The following is a 24404-nucleotide window of genomic DNA, read 5'->3' on the forward strand; positions in this document are numbered from 1 at the left end:
CTTTTTCCTTAGAACTTTTGTCCCAGTTCTCTGACTGACCCGAACTATTCTTATGCAATCAAAGTCTGTACTTTGTCAACATTACTCATTTATTGTAATCTTAAGATCAACTGTATGCTTTGGGAAATTTCTTAAGATCTAAATCGTACTAAAGAATTACATTTATCACAATATAGCACTTACTGGTCATTTACAGTAGCCAAGTTATTTTAAGTTGAAAAATCTCTTGTTTCACATGTAATGCAAATACTTGAACACATGCATATTAGTATATCCTAACTGGATGGTCTTAGATCAAGCCAGAATTCACAATGTAGTAGTGATAAATTTGGAGTACTGGAGATACAGAACTAGAATATCACTGTGTCTGAGAATGTAAGAGTGCGGGTGGGGACCTCCTGGGGCATCCATTGCTGCCCCCTGCTGTTGCAGGCATCCAGCATATAATTCCCTTTCATAAATGTATTGAGCTCCATCCTAAAAGTAATATGTATTTATTAATATAATTTATATGCCATCTTTCCCTTCTAGGAGGCTAAAGTTGTATGCACTTTAGCCCCCTAGAACAAAATAAAGAAGAAAATCACTTATTGTAGGAAGGCTTTGGTTTTTTGGGGTAACCCCTCCCCCCGCCCTTTTTTTTTTTTTTTTGCCCCATTACTCCTTGGAAGGCTCTTACGATTCTTGTAATTTTCAGGCTGAATTTATTTGTAGACAACATCTATATATTTGTTCTCTGCCAGCATCCTTCCTAAAATAGCTCTTAGCAATTCTGTCTTCTCTCTGCCTTAGATTTACTAACTAAGCTATTTTAGCCCTCTTTCACAAGAGGTTCTCCATTACCCTGATCTTCCTAATAGCCCTTCTCTGGTCCTCTTCTCAATTTAAATTTTTTCTCAAATATGAGAGACCAGAGTTGTATCAAGTATGCCAGATGAGGTCTTTACAATGCCTGAATACAGTCTTGTTTAATACTTGCTCCTCTCTCCTGTGCATAGCCTGACCAATAACTTTTAGGAAACCATTCTCCTTTTTATAGATGTATCACATTGGTTCAGAGTCTTTGATCAACAAGTACACTCAGATTCGTCTATTGTTTTCAATTGATGAGCTCCCAATTTATAAGTTTTTGTTATAGGAGTTCGCAACTACTTGCATTTGAAATACAGAAATGGACTGAAGTTCAAGAATGCTAACCCTCAAGATGAACTATTTCTTTCTGGTATGATATCCTAATACTCCTCTATATTGATATTATTTCATCAGCTATCATTCAGAGCCCTCCTTTTGTGTGTGTCCATGTCTGTGCGCACACTAGGCTGTTTAAGAAAGCAAGATGTGTCCCAAGACTGATCTTTGTGGAACTACACTAGAAATGTTCCTCCAGCCTGATACTTGGTATTTAAACTACCAAAAATCTCTCCCTTTTTTATTCTTTCCCACCTTAAATTCCTTTTGCTAATACCTACATTCTCTAGCTTTACCAATCATTTCCAATGCTTTACAAAAGTCCAGACAGATAAAATTTACCATGTGCCCTTTGTTTAGAAAACCTTATTTTTTCTTGTTTTAAAGAAAAATATATCTAATTAGACTGGCATGATCTATCCCTTTACAACCCTTCATGAATTTTATGCCATTTTCCATTTACTTAGGCCACCACAACTGGAACATCTTCTGGGTGATAGCTGCCCAGATGGCTGAGCAGGGGGCACAAATGGTAGTAGTGCCGCCCAAAGGCCGACCCTGCAACCTCAATGCACTGGCAGCTGGCCCAGAGGGGCAGATGCCTCTACTGGTTGTGCAGTCCCCATCCGGGTCTGGCAGGTGCACAGCAGGTCACAGCCAGGCAGCAGCTCCCACTGCCAGACTGCTGCAGTGGGTAGAGGGGGCAGGGAACTCTCTGGGCTGATTCAGCAGTCCAGCTGGCACAAGGGGTAGTGTCCCCAGTTACCAACTGGCTGGGCCCCAGAAGCTCCTGAGATCTAGTAGCCATGAGCTACTTGCCAGGGCAGCTTTTTATACTGCTGAGGCTAGGACAGGACAGCTTTTTATACTGCTGGGGACTGCACAGGTCTGGCCTCAGGCTCTAGCTCCACCTGGCTGCAGATCCAGAAGGAGCCAGGCAGGGTAATTTTGCCCCAAGTGGTACAATTTGCTCCACACCAAAGTACATGTCTGAGCACGTGCTCCGAGGCAAAAAGACCCGGTTCAAATTTGCACCGCTTCTATTTGAGCTGCTGCAAGTGCACATGCTTGCATGTGTGGACGTGCCCTGTATGTGCATTGTGACTTCTTAAATAATGGCTCTGTAGGATAGTCCTGATGTTGACAAATACTGTCCTATGGTGGAGTTTATTAGTTTACTGCAGTCTAATAGGGCCACACATGTGGACACTTTACTATGGAGCTAATTAGGCAACTTCCCAGTAGATGTCTTATGTAGATGCACCCGTTGTCTGGTAGTCCCACTTCTTTCTCTTTGAATTTATGTAGCTGAAAAACCTTTTATTATTTCTTTGAATATTCTTTGCAAATTCTAGTTCAGCTTGACTTGTGAAAGGATTAAAAATGGCCCTAAGGCATAACTCTCTTCAATAACCAGTACTTTTTCTATTCTTTGTATGTTCTTTGCTAATACTAATGTAGGAAAGGGACCCACTGTAGGAAGGACAAGTTTTTTAAAATTTATTTATTTTTATTTGGGGACAGATTCCTGATGATAGATGTACTTTTAGTTATAGGTATTCTAGGTCCCTTTCTCATTAAAGTCCCTGAGGCCCTCAACCCAGTTGAGTTCTCTAGCTATTTCCTTTTGTCAGTTTGCCTCCTGGAAATCAAGAACTTTATTTACAAGCCTAATTTTGTTTATCTTTTTCAGTGGAATTAAAATGATATTAACTGGTGATTACTAGTTCTGAGGTTATTTTATAACCATTTTTTAATATAACATTTGCTTTTTACCAAAATAAAGTCTGAAATAGCATGACTTACACTAATCCAGTGACTACTTGCTGAAGAAGTCTCTTAGTTTTTTTATTGTAGCTAATAGCTGTTGTTCATTTCAGATCCAACATGAACTCATAATTACCCTTTAATTTTAAAGCTGAGAATCAATAGCCAAGCATTCTGGAGCATTCCTCCTTTCTAGACTCCATATGACCTTTGAATACCATTGCATCATCTCAGCAGCATTGTACCATTATATAAGAAAGGGAGAAAGCTAATCAATGAGAACAAGTTAATGACTGATGCAGGCTTCTTCAAAGTCCTTTTGCAATTGACTTACAAGCCAGATGTTCAGAAGCTGCAGAACAAAAATATCAGCTTGACATCATCCTCTTTCTCCTCCTCCTCCTCATCATCATCAGTAACAACAATGACCCCCTTCTGAGTGTGCCTAAATAACTGTATGAAGACCAACCACAATAATAATAATAATAAATCAGTTATTCCAGTGACTCCATCTGAGACTTCTTACAGCAAGTTTATAATTTGATTTATAGTGCACTTTGCTTGCAAAACATGTATAGTACAATATTTGCACCCTTTTATTACTCCTCCCATAAAGGTGCAACAGAAATAAAAGCCTTCCCAACCAAGAATTGAAATCAAATCAAGTTGCAACTTTATTGCATGCTTTCAATTCCTGCATATTAAAAAAAAAGTGCAGTTTCCCCATTGTGTTTTGTTTGTTTGGAGTCCAGCTAAAAGATAGCAGTGCATTTTTTTTCCCTCAGCTGGCAGTCTTCCAGTCATAATGGGGAATGCTCAGAAATTGATTGAATAGTGCTGTCATTCAAGAGAGCAAATTAAATCAGAAATGTACCTTTCTAACCGTTGCTCCTTTAATATCCGTAATCTGCAACCAGTGCACAGGAAATGGTTCCAAGTCCAATTAACTGGAACACAGGGATTTCTTAAAAGCACACAAAGTAGCAAAAGGGCCCCTAGAAAGGAAGTGTAACACATGGCAATACAGAGCTGCTCAAGCCAGAATCAATGCAGCCACATGAGGCTTAATGTACCAAGAAACTGCTAGAATTAAAGTGAAAATTTAACGTTCTGTTTTCAGTGTTTTGATTACAAAATTAGCAAGTTGTCTAAAACTGCTTCTTGGAATTTAATTAAATTTGCTTAAGAGTAACAAACATTATATGACATCCCCCCCCAATGTTAATTAAAGGACTATATTATGAACAATTATTTAATTATTGTAAACTGCTAATCAGAAGTTTGTAAGTTGTAAATTATCTTCTAATTAGCTAAATTCTAGGTGCTGAACATCTGGCCTCATTGGTGGTGTGCTGACTAAACCTTTACAAGGGTGAAAAACACAGCCCTATTTCTTATGACAAACATACCACTCTTAATAATGACAGAGTTGGGTTATGAGTGACAAAGGCTCTTAATAGTGCTAACCGTTTTCATTAACACACATAGCTAGCTTCATACAATTATCTGCTACCTCCAGATACTCTTCACCTGCATGTAATTGGGCATATACTAACTTCCTGAGATTTAATTTATTTATAAGTACCAAGTAAAAAGCGCAGTTTTCATTTGTACTGTAAATAGCATGAGATGTTCCTTCTGCATTTAGGTAAATTACTTTTCTCAGCAATGGAAGCTGAACTGCTGGAAGTCTGAGCAAGAACTCTTCCAAAGTAAGGGGTGCTTAAACTCTAGCTTATGAACCCTGATGCTCAGAAATCAGTGGTGGAGTATTCTTCTTGTGAGCAAAGGGCGTACAGTGTGAATTGAAAACAAGCAAGAATCTTATCAGGGGATAAGGCACAATGCCTTATTTATTGGAACATAAAACATGCAACGTGAAAAGAATAAAGAACAGTAAGGTTATCTGCTTCACTCATTTCCATTCATTCATTCATTCATTCATTCATTCAAAAGAAACGAGCACACACGCACACTCGTTAGACAGTCCTGCACAGTTAAGGTGTTACCAAGTTCTAAAGTTGCTCAGGTCAGTCTGCTGGCTGGTCAGACTGACCACAAGAGATGGAGTCAGGTCATGTTGGCCTAACCCTAACCCAAAACTCCTTCTTGCAGGTGGAAAAGACCCAAAGCCTGGTCATTGTATTCATTCGTTCTAGCGATAAATGTCCATACAAGCCTCAGATTCTGCTGAGTTAAACACGAAGGTCATCCTCCTTGTCCTGTTGGCAGGCTGGGTTTGGTAGGACATGATCTTCTGGCTTTGTGGTCTGCAATCTTCATGGGGGTCATTGCTTGCAGTCTTCAGCCATGAGGGTGAAGCATGATCTAGTATTTGGTAATCCTTAACTTCTGACTCGACGTCGCTGCAGCCTTTAACTGTTAAACCACAGAAGGCTATTTTCACCTGCTGCAAGAGTGCTGTCTTCCTTTACATTGTCACATACATACATCATTGACTCTTTAGTTACCTCTTTCCACATACAGCAGACATGCCACAAACATTGCCAAAGCATTTTCCTTATCCTAAATTTAAGTTCTAAAATCATGAGACTAATATGTCAAATACATTTATGCTAAGCAATAGGAAATTTAAAACAGATGGTTAATTCCAGAATATTAATAATGACTGCTCAAAATATTATAAAAAGTAAATCATAACAAAATTAACTTTGTCTTAACAGTTAAATATTTAATTATATAAAAAGAAAAATAACAATATAAACAATGAAAGCAATTATAGTTAGTGGAATACTACATCCTTGGTCCTGTTCTGAAACTCTGAGCATTAGAATATATATTAAAATATGTGTTTATTAAATAGTATAGGTATTCTCTTTATTTCTGTGCCATTTGTAAATGTGTACTTGCAAACACTTTTATAGCTTACAAGTAATATTGTTTCAGTATTTTGTTTTCTACTGTGTTGTTCTTTCGAACTGTGGTTGTGTGCTTCTCTAAACTAGAGTTATGGAAGACTGACTTTTTCCCCCTTGTGCATTTCATCTGTGGAATTCATTGTCTCTTAATTTCAGATTTTTATTCTTCTGCTAGTGTTAGCTGACTTTTTCCCCTTGTGGGTTTTTATTAATGCTGTCAGGTGACGTATTAACAACAATACCAACTAAAATATGTATTATATTGAAACACTTTCTTCTATATTTTATGTCAAGTATATATGTATGTGTGTGCTTTTTTTCTAAAGATTGCTAAACTGCTCATTTTAAGTGGATAAGTTAAAAAATTCTGAGGTTTAAGAACTGTTCACTGTGCCATGAGATAGGGGTATAACAAGATTATTTCTGAAATAACAATTTGAAACATTCAAAATTATTAACATACCTATAATGGTGCCTGTGCAAAGCATTAGAACCATATAGGGGCAGAACCTATTGCAATTAGTGAGAATGTTCCATTTGTTGTAATAACACCAAGATCTCACCCTAGGTAAAGAAAAAAAATTGGTTATCAAAGGTTTCAGAATGTAAGGATAGAATAAAACAGCCCAGAGGTCCTTTTCTTACACCAGTGTTATGTAAGAGGCAAGATTTTCTGTGAGCCAAATAGCCTGGGCGTGCAAATAGAGCTCTTGCCACAACCCCATTATTTATATTTGTTTGATATAGTTTTCTATGTCAAAGCTGCATACTAACTCCTTCAGTCCTTACTCAGGATAAAACTCTTACTGAAAGAATTGGTGGGGTTTTTTTGCCTATTTAAACACTCCAGGATCTGGCCCATCATGCATGAAAGAAAATGTGAATAGTTAACCAGTAAAAGTTGGAAACTGCAATATGCTACAAATGTTGAAGACTTTTTTTGACTTATTGACTTACTGCATAACAAGAAGGGCTGGAAGATACCCAAGAGGTCATCTAAACTAACCCTTTGCCTTGGGTAGGATCAACCCTACCCACACCATCTCATACAAATTGTTGTGTAATCTATTACTAAAATTACACCATCAACCCTGTCACACAATTGCAAGGCATAGCATTATAGCCTGTCACAGAGAAAGCAGGGACCCAAAGCAGTCAGTATCCTGCTGCTGCAAGGGTTGCTAAAACATGCTTGAGAGATGACCATGCTCAGAGGAAAGCAATACTCTCCACAGTTTGTACCAATCTGACCATGGAGAAAATCCTTTTCTGATGCCAAATGTGATAATGGGTCTGACCTGAGCAGAAGCACACAATGCTCAAGCCAGGAATGCTGGGTTTTAGTCCTAGCAGGAGCATTGGCACTGCACAATCAAACCCCCCAGCCAGAGCCAACCTGATCAGGGTGCAGGGCCCAGGGCAAATCAGCCCATGCGGGGCCCCGTTCCCATTCCCATTCCACAGGACCCAGACCCAAAGAAGCTACCACTGCCACTGGCAGTGCCAATGGTGGGAGGGGAAGGGGGGGAACAAGCAGTTGGATGCAGAGCTGCTGCAACGCCCAGCTCCGTGGGGCCCCCCCAAAGCACGGGGCCCAGGGTGGTCACCCTAATTCACCCCCCCACCCCCCAGGGATGGCCCTGCCCCCAGCCTTAGCTGCAGCCAATACCCAATGCATCTGAGGAAGGTGTGTGTGTGTGGGGGGGGAACCCTGACATCTGTAACAACAGGAAGGGGAAAAAAAATACTTCCCAGCCCCATGTGGCAACCAGAAGAGCCACAAACCATAAGAAATAATGAACATCCTCCATTCTGCTCTGCAACTGGGGGACAGCAAGCAACACAACATTAACTGGACAACCAGAACCCCCAATTTATGTATCATCTCCATAAATCTTGACTCTCCAAGGGAATTATCCCTGAATCTTCTTTTATAACTAAGCTAGATTGTGGAGCTCTGCTTCACTCTCCAGCTGCTGAGTATGGTTATCTCCAATATCCACGTGCTTCAGGCTGCGGTGATCTTGTTACCCTGTGGGGTTAGGCCAGCTCTCAGGATCTCAATATTGTGCTGTTAGACAGGAGGGTGTGACACAATTGCACATATACAAATGCAAAAATCAATTAGGTGCATACACACGCACACTATCAGCTCAGGCACATACACATCCAAACCAGCCTAGGCACATACATACCTATCACCAATTCAAGCATACACACATGTTCAAAATAGCTAGTTTAGGTTCATGCACACCTATCACCAGTTTAAGCCCATACATGCTACACACACCAAATTTAGACAGAATCAGTTACCAACACCTGCACATCCAATACACATACATGGATTACTAATTCATATACCCCCCCCCCACACACACACACAATGATATCTATATATGTATATATATGTGTATTCACTAATTCACACACATACCACACACCTACACATACACACAAGTGAGTTCCTAAGTCGGGTGTTGTGATGTGTGTGTATGTATGTATGTATGCACTTGGTGTACTTGGGATACCTGGGGAAAGGTTAAGGTAAGAAAGTAGAAGTGTAGGGAGTGAAAGTTACCAGGACCAGGATCAGAACCCATAGACTAGAGGGGCCTAGGCTGTAGAACTGAGGCTGGGGGTAACTTTAGGTTAATTGATCTTAATTGATTAAAAGACAATGCCCAAAGCCTGCAGAACAGGGGAGCGATGCCAGCACAGAGGCTGGGACTGGAGCCAGAGCTACGGGGGAGCTGAAAAGGTAGGTGGGGAGAGGGAAAATGGGACTAAGGGAAAGTGTGAGTGTTAAAGAGGGGCTCTGGGTGTGGGGAGCCAGAGGATGGCTCCAGGGCAGCTAGAGAAGTTGCAGGGAGCGGCAGTAGGTGCTGGAAGCTGGAGAAAGGTTCCAGCTGCTGGAGGAAACTGCAGGACAGCCACCAGGAGCTGGGAAGCTGTGGGGGGGGGAGGGGGGAGGACTACAGAAGATGCGGGGAAAGCCTGAAAATAAAGAGAGAGACAGCAGAAAATCATAGGAAAAGTGGCAGGAGAGACTGAAAGGTGGCAGGGCAGTGGGAAAGCAGAAAAAGGCAGCAGAAAGTCACAGGGAAAAGGCAGAAGGAGCAGGGGAGGCTGAGAGGCAGCAAGGACAGCAGGAAAGGAAGGAGAGGCTGAGAGGTGGCAGAAAAAGGCAGACGGAATTGGGAGGAGATTGGGAAACTAGCAGAGGGTGGGGATGGAGCTGAGAGAGAGAGAGAGAATAAGGCTGGAATTTAAGATAAGGAAGGGACTGGGATTCAGTAAAACATGACCCAACTCAGGGTTGCAAATGACAGTGGTTTTATTGAACAGGGGAGATGATGACAAAATGTCTTATTGGTTCCCTTGCGCACACACGCACGCACGCACGCACGCACGCACGCACACAAAATGGCAGCAGGGGCTAGAGAGGCTTGGTGCAGGGGCTGAAGTCCACTGAAGTCCAGGAGGAGAGAGGCAGAGAGAGAGCCCAAATTATAGGAGGAGGTGTGTAGGTAATATCTATCTATCTAGGCTGAAAAGGGGACCTTGTCCAGTAGGTGGTATCCAGAGTGGGGTCGCCAGCAGGGCCTCTGGTTGGATAGGTGGTGTGGCATGGTGCTGGTCCAGATGGAGAGGGCATCCCATTGGGTCTGTCTTCACTGCCCCTTTTTATGGGGGCAGACCTTGTGTGACCCTAGTGACAGGAGGCATGCCCAGGCAAGGGTCAGCCCCTGGCATACTGAGCATGTGTGCTCCATGCAGGGATGTGCAGTTTTGGGTGTCTGTAATGGTGAGAATTGCTGGGTCTGCAGGGTCTTTTGTCTTTCAAATGCTGGGTTCTTGTCTCTGTTCCTGGGTGAGGTCTATGGGCCCTGGATGAATCAATGCAAAGTAATGGCCCAGTTGTTACAGGCCATTCAGTAGAGGCCTGCTACTGAATAATACTGAAATAATGATTGTATTTCAATCATTTCCAATCACACTCATTCATCCGGGAACCAATTTACATGGGAGGGGTGCGTGACTCATACAGTTGCAACATGGGATGCCCAAGCAGAGGATACAAGATGGAGGCTTGACATATAAAATGGAAACGACATAACTTTGGTTCACTTACAAACACAGGCCTAAACCATACACTATCCATATGAAACAATAAAAATCAATACGAAAATGATAATAATACAATATACAACAGTAAGAATAGATACAAACCTAATTATTATACAATATAAAACAGTGGATATCCAAAATCAAAAACTTGCTACCAAAATAAAAATGTTAAAGCTTATCCTAAGTCTGAGATCACTTATACTTATCTATAGGGAATAGAGAGGGAGAGAAAAAGTCAGAAATGGTTGGGGAAGGGGAGGGAATGCATTTTAAAATAAATTAAAAAAATAAAAGAAGAAAAACTGGGGTTTTGCTACAATCTTTTTGCTTCATTTCAGCAATCTGTTTGGTGGGAGAGATCTCTTTCTAACATCTGGTCTTTACAGAGCACTCCAGGCATAGCTACTCTTAGATCATTGCTGAGTGATAGGACAGACTGGACAGAAGGGAGGGACTTACTGGTATAAGAGACTTGCCCTCAGGCCAGCATGGTCACTCTAGCCCTGGCTGGGGAAGCATGAGGAGCTCCTAGGCAGGCTCCTGTGGAGCCTGGAGTCACAGCAAGGGAAGCCTTGGTGGGCAAAGGCAAAGACAAAGAGGACTCTTTTGAGTTCTGAGTTCACCCAGAGTGAGGATGGTTTGAGTTCAGGTTGTTCTTAGTTTTGTGAGTACTGACTGGGTGGGATGTGCCTTTTGTTGTGGTCAGGATAGTAACAACTGGAGGACTTGGAGCAGCTGTGAGGAGAGGCTTGTGGGGCTGCCTTACAGGAGACATAATGTGCCCTGTGAGGTTTTAACTCTTTGGGAGGCTAGAAAGCAAGTGGGAGGGCAGGGGTGGCAAGCATTGCAAGGGCTGGAAGAGTCCAGTTGGAGAGAGTTTAGACCATTCATGGCCTGCAGGCCAGAGAGAGAAAAGTTATTTTGGTGATAGTAGGAGGACAGGGAAGAGTGATGTGGACCACATGGGGCAAGGGGGCCCAGATGGAACCTAGGTCAGGGCTTAGAGGCCCAGCAAAGCAGCTGCAGCCACAAAAGCCAACGTCAGAATAAGGGAGGCCTGTGCTGAAAGTGGCAACAACAGTAAATAGGCCACAGGGTCAGTGTGTGGGCAGAATGAGACTTATTGAGTCAGGCAGCTCTAAGAAAGGATAATGGCACATTGACTCATGCAAGGGGTGGTTGTGGCTATGGGGGAAGCTGGAGGTTGCAAATAAAGCCATGAGGTAAGTTAGCACCAGCTGGCCTGTGGCTAGGGATGATTGAGAATACTGGACTCTTGCCATTCAAGCAAAGTAAGTCTGGATCAAGGTAGCCTGGAAAAGAATACCACACCAGAGCTCTGGATGCCTCTCACAGAACTGCTGAATCAATCCAGGCATGACACTGGGTGGCAGCACAGAGGAGCTGCGGTGGGGCAGGCTGGCCCAGCTGCTAGGGACACTGCTACTCCTTGCCAAGAGTAGCTTGCCACAGACAGCCTTTCAGATATTTGAAGACTGCTATCATGCCCCCACTTATGTTCCGTTTCTGCAAGCTAAACCTCTGTTTCCTTCATCCTCTCCTTGTGTGACTTGTCTTCCAAGCCCATTATCATTTTGGTCAACCCACCTCTGGACCCTCTCTAATATCTCCATGCCCATTTAAAAATGTGGAGCCTAAAACTACACACAGTACTCCAGATGAGGTCTAACTAGTGCCCAGTAGAGGCACTGCGGCTTCCTGGATCCTTGCACCTAATGCTCCTATTGATGCCTCCCAAAATTGAATTCACCTTTTGTGCAGGTGTGTCACACTGTCTGTTGAGTCTCTGATGCACCAAGATTCCCAGATCCTTCTCCATAATGCTTCCGTATAGCCAGTTGTCACCCATGTTGTATTTGTGTGGGGGGGTTTTATTCTTCTTGATCATTCTTACCATACCAGTGTCAGGCAGCTCATAGCTTACTATTAGGCTATAACTTAACTGTTCCTGGGAAAAAACCTTTTTCTGGATTATTTTTACCATGGCAGTGTCAGGCAGTTTATAGCCTATTATCAAACCATAAATTAACCACCCCTGGGAAACAACCTTTCGTCTAGTATATTTAAAACTTAGTATACCCTCTTGCAGGTCATCTCAGAATTGCACGCTAAGCCTGGTGTCCTTGATCTGATATAACTCCCTGAATTCTTTTTGCTTAACTGAAAAAGAAGCCACTTTTTTCTTTTGTGAATGAACAGTAATTATATTCACCCAACAGTTTTGCTTTTACATTTCTCACCTCATAAAGACATGATTTGCTTTTTAAGACCTCAGAAAAGGACTGCAGCCTCATTTGGAACCAAATAACATAGAAACCATTCTCATTCTGTTTCTGCTCAGCAACATTTTTCCCATTAATACACAGTTCAGATTGAAGTTGTTCTGACTATTAGAGGAAAGCATGTTTTTTTGTTTGTTTTGGTTTCCGTTTTGTTTTGGCTTTTTTCCCCCCACCAGCTCAAATTAAATTGTGAAGAGTTGGGTTCCAAGATATCTGTCTGGGATTCATGCTTCCCTCAAGATATGTAGAGAGTTATGGTTCATATGATAGCAAAGAACTGAGAATGGGAACCGTTCTCCTAGTGTACATGTGAGTTGCTGTTTGTTTGTTTTTCTTTACTTGTTTGACTGGGTTTTTTTAATTAATTCCCTCCCTTGTTGTAGCAGTTAGATATGCATAGAAAAGTGTCTTTAACTGGCTAGAGTTCAGCAATATACTCAGCAACATACAAGGTCATAGGAGTAATGCTGATATTTGCAGAAGGAAATAATAAATAAGGTCAAGAGTTATAGGAGATGCAGGGATATTTTTCTTTTTGAAGTCAGGAAGGGTACAGAGAGATATTTTCTTCAGTTATTTCAAGACCAAGTTGTACTTGGGGACATTCATTGCCATTAATCTGTGCAAATAACTCCTAAAGACCTCAATGGGAGCTGCACATGTGAAACAAAGGCAAGAAATCTCTCAAAATTGCTGCTTAGAATCAAGAAATCAAGCAGAAGGCACAACAGCTGACCTTCCTTAAAACCCAGGAAACTACTGAAAAGATTCAAACAGTCTTGGAAGTAAAAAAATTACGAAAATATTACTTGAAGTAACTCCCTCCTCCCCCTACTCCCGCTTCCTCCTTACCAAACCCCCAAACACTCATTTGAAAGAAGGTAAGGGTGCAGACTGGTCAATGGCTTGGGGAGGTATTACCTTTTTGGCACATTAGAGATTATATAAACAAACAAAACCAAAAAATGTTAAGATGTAAGAAACTTAGTGTTAAGACTGAGATTCTCAAAAAAATTATTAACTTTCACCTATAATGAATATCATCGTTACCTCTGCTTTTTTGAGAATATAACAGAAAACACTGCACAATGTTTTTGTTTGTTTGTTTTGGTATTTTAAGACACGAATTCTTACGAATATAAGAAGTGCCATACTGGGTCAGACGAAAGGTCTATCTTGCACAGTATTACGTCTTGTACAATGGCAGAAATAGATGCTGTACAGGGAGAGCACTGAATCAGATATCTTTAGAGCAACATCTTCCCTATTCAGTATTGTCCCTGACATGCAGTATTATTGACTTAGAGATGCCAAAGAAAACATCTCCAACTGTTCTATTCAATAGCCATTAATATTTTTATGATCCATTATTTTATCCAGCCCCTTGTTGAACCTGGCTATGCTATCTGCCACCACCACCTACTGTGGCAATGAATTCCACAAGTTAGACTATACCCTGTGTAAAAAATGTACCTTCTCTTATTTAAACCTGTCACCTACTACTTTTAGTGACAGATTTCCCCTTAGTTCTAGTATTGTGAGACATGGTTAAGAACAGTTCCCTGTTCAATTGGTCTACATCCTTCATGATTTTATAGACCTCTAATCACATCACTCTCTGAACCTTATCCTTTCCAAACAGAGTCCTAGCCTCCTTAGTCTCTCTTGGTGTGGCAACTGCTTTATGCCCCTGATCATTTTGGTTGCTGTTCTCTGTAACTTTTCTAATTCTACTACATCTTCTTTGAGACGTTGGGACCAGAGTGCACATGCTATTCAAGATGTGGGTGCACCATAGATTTGTACAGTGGCATGATGATGTTCCTATTTTGTTTTCAATTCCCTTCTTAATATTACCCAACATTTAATTGCCTTTTTCGGTTGCCAGTGCACACTGAACTTATGTTTTTAGAGAACGAAGTCCAGTGATTCCAAGGTCTGTTTCCTGAGTCATGACAGCCAATTCAGAACCCAGCATTGTGTAATTATAGCTAAGGTTATTTTTCCCCAGGTGCATTACTTTGCACTTGGCAGCACCTGAAGTTCATCTGCCATTATTTTTTAGCTTGGTGAGATCTTTCTGCAGCTCCTGTCAGTCAGCTTGGGACTTGACTACCAAGAGTAATTTGGCACCATCTGTAAACTTGGAAATTTCACTGTGCATCTCCATTTTCTGGTCATTAAAATGTTGAACAAAATCGGGTCCAGCATAAATCCCTGAAAGACCCTCACTTTTGACTGCCCTGTCTCCTGAAAAGTGACTAATTAGACCTACAATTTGCTTCCTATTCTTTAATATGCTCTCAGTTAACAAAAGAACCTTCCTATGCTATGGCGACACAGGTTTTTTTTAAAAGCCTTTGGGGAGGGATTTTGTCACAGGCTTTTTGAAAGTCCACATATCTTATGTCAACTGGATCTGCCTTGTCCACACGCTTGTTAATAGCCTCAAAGACCTTGAGCGAATTAGTGAGGCAGGATTTCCCTTTATAAAAACCACATTGGTTCTTCCCCAGCAGATCGTATTTGTCCATGTGACTGCTGATTTTATTCTTCTTTATAGATCCTACCAACTTGCTAGGGATGGAAGTGAGGTTTGCTGGTCTATAGTTCCCAGAATTGCCTCTGGAGCCCTATTTGAAGAGGGTGCTGTGTGCAACCCAACAGTCTTCTGGCATGTAGACCATTTGTAACAACTGGTTACATATTACTGCCAGCAATTCTGCAGTTTCACCTTTGAGTTCCTTTAGAACTCTCAGGTGACTGCCCTTGGATGGAAAAATTGCCATGGAAAAAGGACAATTTTATTGCAATTTCCCAGTTGGTCTAATAAAAGGTATCATTTTGGAACCAAGAGTTCTAGTTTTTTGTACGTCTCTTTTTTTGTAGGTCTCAGACCAACACAGCTACCAAGTACACCTCTGACACATGGAAGATGCCGAATTCTAGCTGATTATGGATGTTAAACTTCATTGTAGAACAACAAGAAAGATTTTTTACCTCCCTGCCTGCCATCTGACACCTCCAGGGAAGGAATTCTACCTGATCTACACATCAAAGAGCTACTCAATACAGCTCACAAAGATACTCTCACGGACCCAGAGGGACAACCTTTCATCTTCAGCTCCCTCTGTGCAAAAATGAAGTGTATTTCCTACCTATAGAGACTTTTTACCATCTTGTACCATCTATACTTTCCCCAGAGCCTGATGAAGAGACTTCGATCCCAATAGCTTGCAGAAAAGGACAATTTTCTTGCAATTCACCAGTTGGTCTAATAAGAGGTATAATTTTGGTACCAAGAGTTCTAGTTTTTTGTACGTCATCCAGTCCTGGTGATTTTATTAGTATTTAGTTTATTATTTTGCTCTAAAACTTCCTGTGTTGTCACTTCAGTGTATTCTAAGTCTTCAGACCCATCTATGAGACATGATTGATCTGGCATAGAAATTTCTCGGTTTCTTCTATGGTAAATGCTGATGCAAAGAATTTCTTCAGCTTCTTTGCTATGGCCTTGTCCCTGAGTGCACTTTTTACACCTTAGTCATCTAATGGTCCCACTGATTCCCTAGCTGACTTCCTGCATCTGATATATATAAAATTTATACTATTAACTTTAGCACCTTTTGCTAGATGCTCCTAAAATTCATTTGTGGACTACATTACTTTGCCTTTATACTTGATCTGCCAGAGTTTGTGAGCTTTCCTCATTTGGGAATGCCTCCCATTTTTTTGAAGGATTTTTTTTTTTTTAACTTGAATGGCCTTAACTCTTAAAACATGCATGGGTGTTATTAGTCCACTTGGTGTCCTTTTTTGTTTCTGGTATATATTTTTCCTGAGCTTCTAATACAGTATTTGAAAACAGTTTCCAAGCTGCCTACAGGATTTTTACATTTTTTTAAAATTGCTAACTAGCTTCTTCAATTTTGTGTAATTTCCCTTCCTAATGTTGTACATTGGCATGGTAGACTCTTTTTGGCTTACTTCTTTCCACCAGGATTCTTAATGTGATTGTTACGGTTGCTAATACAGAGTGGCTCACCAACAGACACCTCTTAAATCAGGTCCTGTGTGTTACTCAGGATTAGGTCAAGAATTGCTTCTCCTCTTGTGGGTTCCAAGATGAGTTGTTCTAGAAATCAGTAATTTATCACCTTCAGAAACTGATTTTCCACTTCTCACCCTGATGATGTGTTTACCTAGCCTGCGTGGATAGTTGAAGTCTCCCATTATTAATGCTTGTCCCCTTTAGCAGCTTCTCTAACTGCTCTAAGCATTTCATAATAACCTTCATCTTCCTGATCAGGTGGTCAGTAGTAGAATCCTAGTACTTTTAATTCAAGTATGGAATTTCTCCCCATAGGGATTCTATGGTAGTTTTCCTTTCAGGTAATATTTTGATGCTGTTACTATTTATACTATCCTTAACATACAGTGCCACTCTTCCACCTGAACATCCTACTCTGTCATTCCTGTATAGTTTGTAACCTGTTAGAATAGTATCCCATTGATTCTTATCCTTTCACCAAGTGTCTAAGAGAGCTATTGTGTTGAAGTCATTATTTAATCCTAGGCATTGTAATTATGCTGTCTTTTGTTTTCGGCTTCTGGCATTTGTATAGAGGCACTTTATAAATTTTGTCTTTCCTCGGCTGCCTGTTACTGATCACTCTATTTGTTTGGACTTGCACTTACTAGATTCAGTAGTTAGATAACTGAAAAATGTCATTTTAAAAAATGGATAATCTGTAGAAAGCTTGTGGCTTTGTTGTACATTTTCTTCTCATGAGCATTTAGTCTCGACTTTTTTAAGTGAATTCAAGTTTTAAAATATTACTAGGTGGGCAAATTTAATTTTGAAAATGTAACAGACTACCATTATAATCTGTTCCTTACTTCTTGTGGGACTTTACCACATTTTGTAGACCCAAAGTCTCATGGTTGAAAAAATAGCTTTATGATTTTGCTTCTATGCTATTTTAATTAAATATCTCATTCTTTTAAGTACATAGGTGTGTCAGCATTATATAATGCTTCTGTTTTTAACTTCAGTCTTCTGAAAATGCTACAAGACAGCAAGTTTCTGCTCTAGAACTGCATGTCTTTGCTAAGTCCATGTGACAAAATGGAAGACCTTGTGTTTTGGATTGTATTCAGGAAAGTGAAATTGCGATGAAATGTAAAGTATATTTGTCAGAACTCTCTTTTTAATGTTGTATCACTAACGCTGTGCCTGTAATTGCTGACAAGTCTTTTCCATAATAGATTCTGATATTAATGTCTGTAACTAGTGGAGGATCTAGAGAGGTGTGGTGGTGCAATTGCATACCCCCTGCCCTTTCCACAGTGTAGTTTGGTGGATCCAGTTCTGCACAGCCCTAGGCACCTGAGTCCCCTCCGCAGCCTGGATCATGTGGCAGGGGCAGCAGTCAAGGCTTTTTATTTATTTAGTTATTTTTAAAGTCCGCTAATTGAATAAGAATTCCCACTCCCCCCCACCAAAGTATCTGCATCCCTTCCCTTCTCCTTATTACCTCTCCTCTTCTCCCTCTCCACTTTCTATGCCCCCAGGTATAAGTAGAGGGGGAAACCTGTCTGCTGCAGCTGTCCTCAGCTGACCTAGGGCTGCAAGGGAAGCTGGGCCCAGCCAAGGACCGTGGTTCCTTTTCCACTCTCCCCTCTGCCGGATCCCCCTTTCCCTTCGGTGTTCCTTGGACTGATTTCCTCCCTGTGCAGCTGCTCTCTGCAGCCCCAGCTTAAGTAGAGAAGGAGCGGCTGAGACAGCAGCAGGCAGATCTCCCCTTCCTGTGCCCAGGGGCATAAATAGAGAGGATGAAGGGGAGAATAAGAGGAGAGGGGAGATGCTGCTGAGCACAGACAGGAAGGGAAGAGGTGCCAAGAGTTAGGGGTATAGGAAACTATTCTTAACTGATTCAAGGCCTTAAAAAACATGCCTGACTACTGCTTTTGAAGTGTGGTCTGTCTGGCCCTGAGGGGTGGGAGGAGGGGAGTGGAGGAAGCTCAAGCTGATTGATACATCTACCCCTTATAGCAAGTGCCAGATCCCAGGGATGGCTGTGATGCAGTTCCTCCTTCACTCTGGTTCTCTGGGTTTCCTCCCTTTCTTCCTACCTGCTACAACTTGATGCAGTTATTTAGTTTGGGAAAGAGAAGCTACCCCAGGGGTTGCAGAGTGAGTCCTTACCCACTAACAGGCTGTGCTGTAGCACACTAATTGCCTTAAGGGCTAAATTCAGGGCCTCTGACCTTCCCTGTCTACAACCATGCCTTGCAGATGTTGCCTGTTGAGTCACTCTCCTTGTTGGGTCCTTGGCCTCCATCCCTTTCCTCTTGCTGGGCCTTTTAGCCCAGGCACACTGTGCTGGACCTGGATTCAGGGCTCCTGGGCACTAACCCTGCTTTGGTGCTTTCTCCATCCTTTTCTGGGCACCAGGCTGCCTAGCCCTGCTGGGATCTTCTTGATCCCTGATAGTCCCAACCCAAACCACCAGTACAAAATTCTAACACAGGAATAGACCTTCAAACTGTAACTCATACTTCCCAACTGGCTACATACCTACAACCAGAAATAGAGCTACATGGAGGGATTAATCAATGGATCACGATAAAGAAGCTGATCATTCATGGAGTGAGAGATGCATGTCCATAAATTTGTGCTCTATTTGGCATTCTGGCTTCCAGCACCAAAAAACTTATCCTGCTGAGGTGCAATTTAAAGAAATCTCCATTTATTTTACTGCCCTTTCTAGATGCCTCTCACATAACTGTCTAAAGACTGTGATTCATATACCTCAACCCACCCCACCCCAGTTATGGCCTCCTACCTTGCAAAATTACTGAAGTTCTTCTTTACAGCTAAGAGGCCATGACCAGAGAGAGATGCTGTGTTGATACTACACTTCTCAAACAGGCACTGACTCCCATTCAAACCACCACCATAATCCTAAATATATCCTAGCAGAGAAAAAAATACTTAGTTGTACACATAAGCAGATCCAGGATTTTGATAAGCGGGGATGCAGGAACAGCAACCCATGCTGCAGGGTGTAACGGGGGGTCTCAAATTCCTATTACTTTGAGAGAGAGATTGCAGGAGCCAGAACCCAGGGGGCTAAACAGGGGCCAGCTGTAAAAAGGGAGACAGGAAAGAAATGCTGCTGCCTAGGCAATGAGCTGTCCAGCAAGGTAAAGGAGCATACCTGCAACCATCCCAGGGAAGTCACCTGACCAGAAGCGGGCAGGGTTTAGGGAGTATATAAGCATAGGGCCGCAGCCAGGGAAGGCAGTCTGGCTCTGGAAGCTGCTGAGGAAAGAGCTCTTGGGCAGAAGGGCTGCCAAAGGGCTCCTGGACTAACCTGGGGAGTAATGAAAGTATAATCCTGTTGACTTTCAGGGGAATATGACTTAGGGCAGTGGGGAACTTTCTGATACAGCCAAGGAGCTGGTGTTTGCAGAAGAATATAGCAACACATAACATCTTATTCCAGTCCTTGAAGTCCAAACAGTCTGGGGGTGGGGGCTGGGGAGACTTATGCTGCTTCAAAGTGTATTCAATGTGGACAAAAATATCTGAGATACTATTTTCTGCCTTAAGGAGGTTTCAAATACCAGAAAGAAGATCCTCTTCATTCTGCCATAGCCATTGGCACATGTTAAACTGGGAAGTATCTCCTGTCTGAAGGCTGCCAAGGAAAAGGGGTATTTTCATAGTCTTTCATTGTCTGCTGACTGCCTCTATTCTTGTGATCTGCTAGGTCCAATTTTCCTGAAGGCAGTATCTAGTACTCATTGCACAGCCGAGAAGTGCAACTGTTTTGTGGAGTTTCTTGTTTTTCTGTGTATGAGCGAAACAAGTAAGATAGCAGACAGCAACTAAATTAATTCTGCATTGAAGTCAATAAGGGAAAGTATTTGGGCTTTGAATGCCAACTTGAATTTCCAATAAGTATTTTTTCAAGTGAATATAATCTGGTTTCAACGCATGTTTCTTTGTTATACTGACAGATGGTACCCAGGAATTACAGATGACTAGATTACCCATGCCAATCTCCTTTTGTAACCTAGCACAAATATATTGAGTACTGAATTCTTGATAACACTCAGTAGCAGGATTAAAGATGCCTTTGATATGAGTTCCTCAATGGGTCTGAATACCTCGCACAGTTGCATTAGACAAATAATTTGTTGGCTACAAACCATATCTGCAGTTATACCACCGTATGCTATTACCCAACTGGGCCTCATAAACTAGGAAAAGCTAGTATGACAATTTTGCAGCCCCAGAAACTGGCACAAGAAATAATTGGGAGTTCCCACTTTTATATACAAAATCATAGGAGTTAGGGTCACAAACCGACAGGAGTAAACAGGAAAAAAGATAAAGGAACACCAACAACTGTGGTAACGTACACTCAGTACCTTAATTCCACCCTCCCCACACACACCTCTGAAGGTATCCCTAAACATAGCCCCAGGTTGCTCAAACAGCAGCTTGCAGTTGCCCCCATCTGAGTTCACCCCCTTCACTGCACACGGTCTTGGCTGGCCAAGCCAGTGGGTTCTCTAGCTCCATGGTGCACTCCTCTTGTTTTGGGCTGACCAGATCCCATGTACATCTGCTTTTCAAACTCCAGCCTCATGCTTCCTTTCCCTTTTTCCCCTACTTCTCCAGCCTCCTTGCAGTTTCTGAGAGTTGTAGCCCAAATTAGCAGTTACCACAGCTCTGCAGACTGCCCCCCTGGTTCCACCTGCTGTTACACACATCACTTATTATATTCAGATTACTTGAATGAGATTCTCAAAAAAAACCAGCCAGTTACCTTAGGAATTGAGTGGCTATGCCTTATGCATAGTGTAGGACATCAGAGTACACCTGTTTTACCAATGAGAGGTACAACCAGGCTTTTGCTCTATTCAGATTAGATTGTAGTTATCTGATTGACCCTGAGTAAAGGGAATCATGTAATTAGGAGCAGGGTCGCTATTAAGTGTCTTTCCCCCCATGTTCTTAGCTTATCTTCACCGGGTAGAAGATAAAGACCTTGGTCTCTCTGTGGCCTTCCTTGGCTTTGCCCACTGGGCAGGACAAGGAGGGACAACTCCCCTCCTTACCTTCTATCCATACAGTGATTAGGGATGCAGTGAGTAAAGATGTTATTTGTGTTTTCCCAGTCCCATGTCAAGTCCACAAAAAGGCTCTGGACTGAGCTGTTGGTGCTTTTGGAAGATCCCATAGTATTTAAGAGTGTGAAGTTGTTGGTTGCTGATGTCCTGAGGAAATTGGGGTGGTTACTACTCCCTGCTTACCTAAATTATTTCAAAAGCTTTGGCTGCTATACAATATTCTCCATTTACCAATGGGACTATTTAAAGACTATAGATTTCATAGACATTAGAGCCAGAAGGGACCTTGAAGATCATCAAGTCCAACCCCCTGCCCCAGGGGCTGGAAGTCAGCTAGGGTCAAAGGATCCCAGCAATATAAGCATCCAAGCGTTTCTTGAATGAGTCCAGAGTAGGTGCCTGCACCACATTTTTTACAGGTCCTGGGGGCTTGGACAGTAAGGAAATTTTTTCTTATGTCCAGCCTAAAACAGTCTTGGACGAGTTTATGACCATTGGTCCTTGTTATCCCTTGGGGCGCTCTGATGAACAGACGTTCCTCCAGATGCACACTTCTGATGTACTTATAGGCTGCAACCAGGTCCCCCCGAGCCTGCGCTTTTCCAGGCTGAAGAGCTCCATGGCTCTCAGCCTCTCTTCATAAGGCCTATTCTCTTGCCCTCTGATCATGTGCGTGGCTCTCCTCTGAACTGTCTCAAGCTTCTCAACATCCTTCTTGAATTGAGGAGCCCAGAATTCGATGCAGTACTCCAGCTGCAGCCTCACCAAGGCCGAGTACAGCAGGAGGATGACATCCTGAGATTTACTTAAGAAGCATCTACGGATGCAAGCCAGGGTTTTGTTTGCTTTACCAGCTGTAACATCGCATTGGTGGCTCATGTTCATTTTGTGGTCAATCATGATCCCCGAGTCTCTTTCAGCTGTGGTGCTTGCAAGTGTAGCGCTGCCAAGCCTTTAAGCAGGCTGAAGGGTTTTCCCCCTGAGGTGGAGTATCTTGCATTTATCAGTATTGAATGTCATCAGGTTTGTGTCTGCCCACTTACTAAGCTTATCCAAGTCAGCCTGGATCACTAACCTGTCCTCAGGTGTGGACTCTATGCCCCAAAGTTTAGTGTCATCAGTGAACTTGGCGAGTGTGCTTCTGACACCAACGTCCACATTGTTGATAAAAATGGTGAAGAGAACCGGTCTAGGGACAGAGCCTTGGGGGACACCGCTGGTCATGGAGCACCATAATGACTCACTGCTATCAACCACTACTCTCTGGGTCTGACCTTGGAGCCGACTTCCCAGCCATTGGACTGTGGTGTAGCTGAGGCCACAGTTGTCCAATTTTTTCCATGAGGAGGTCATGGGACACCAGATTTACCTACCTTACCTACCAACTTATCTTTTCAAGGCTTACTTTACTTTTGTTACAGTCTTGAGCTCCGATCTATGCCATTGCATTTTTGCAATGTTTACTTAATGGAAACTTAACAATGTTGATAAGTTAGGTTGTAATTCATTGAGGCATCCCTCTTTTAGTAGAGCAATAGGAGACTATTAAACATAAGATTCTGCCCCAGAACAATAGAAACTCAAGATTGCTCTGGAATTCAAATACCCTGGCAAAAGGAGCTTTGCAAAGTATTGTTTGGCATGGACAGATGTGAGAACTCAGGCTGAGAAGCAGAGACAGTACACAGAAACAGACAGAGAACCTTTCATAGTCTGAACAAGAACTAGCACATGGCTCTAAGAAGTCTAGAGAGAAGATCTGGGGGTTCAGATACTCTCCTTCTCTCTTCCTTTTTTGAGGCTCTGGATTTTTTGAGACTGAAGACCTTAAGGTTTTTTTTAGGGGATATTAGCAGGGTTCTTTGTTGCTGTTGTGTGTAGGCCAGGCCAGAGTGAATGCTCTTGTGGGTTGTTTGGCTACCCTCCATTACAAGGTTTCTTGTGTTATGGGTTCAGTTCACTGAGGCAGCAGCCACTTTTACAAACAGGCTTCTTTATTCATGTTGTTATAACAAAGACAGCCATCAGACTCTTTTTTCAGATCTGTGCAACTCTGCAGATCTCTGAATAACAGCAGTATCCTAGAGGGGAGCTGAGTAACAGTCTGACCCTTACAAGTATATAAATCCTTACAGCTTGCAGTCACAGGGGACCGAACGATAACCTAGAACATTTCCAAGTCTCTGTTTCTATGAAAGATTAGTGCTATAAGCAAAGGAACTACTTGCTGCTGTTTGACTTCTTCTATGTTTAAAGGGAGCAAGCCTTTTGGCATATTCTTGTAAATAAACGTAATTGAGTCAAAGACACCAAAGACTCCATCATGATATTTTTTTTTCCTAACTGGCATAAACTGTAAGGCCATAAATTTTAGTTGGCTATTTGTGCAAAAGGTCTTACAGTATTCCATGTCCATGAAATCCTATTGCTTCCCATTAGATAAGCATATTTTAAAACCATCTAATTTATTTTTTAAATAACATGTATGCAGTGAGTCACAGTATATTTTACTGAATATGGATTATCCATGTGTCAGTTAGGCTATTTTAATGTGCTTTAATTTAATAAACGATGATTCATTTAAAAACATCATTTGTAATGGTTATGAAAAATGATATACAACTTTGTCCAGTGCTGAAAATTGTTTCCTACAGCCAAGCTCAGGAATGTACAAATAGCCAAGTAGTAAATTGATAGACTATAAGTCTAAAAGTAATAATTTTCTGCTGGTATAATTTAAGTAATAAATCATTTTGTTGAATTGAAACCACCCAAGAAGGACCTACTGGCCAAAAGATAGACATGGGCTCTACCTGGGACCCAAGGGCAGCCTCCCTGTATTATTCATCAATGTATTATGTCAAGGTATAACAGGCAAAGGAAATTGGAGAGGACCCATGGAGTCAGAACAGAAAAGGAGCTTCATCAAGGCCACCTCTGGGGTCTTGTCCTGTTACGTTGATGCATTAGCCAGGAAGGCCATGCACCAGGG

The sequence above is a fragment of the Alligator mississippiensis genome, chromosome 1 (genome assembly GCF_030867095.1).
Source record: "Alligator mississippiensis isolate rAllMis1 chromosome 1, rAllMis1, whole genome shotgun sequence".
In the NCBI taxonomy this organism is placed as follows: Eukaryota; Metazoa; Chordata; order Crocodylia; family Alligatoridae; genus Alligator; species Alligator mississippiensis.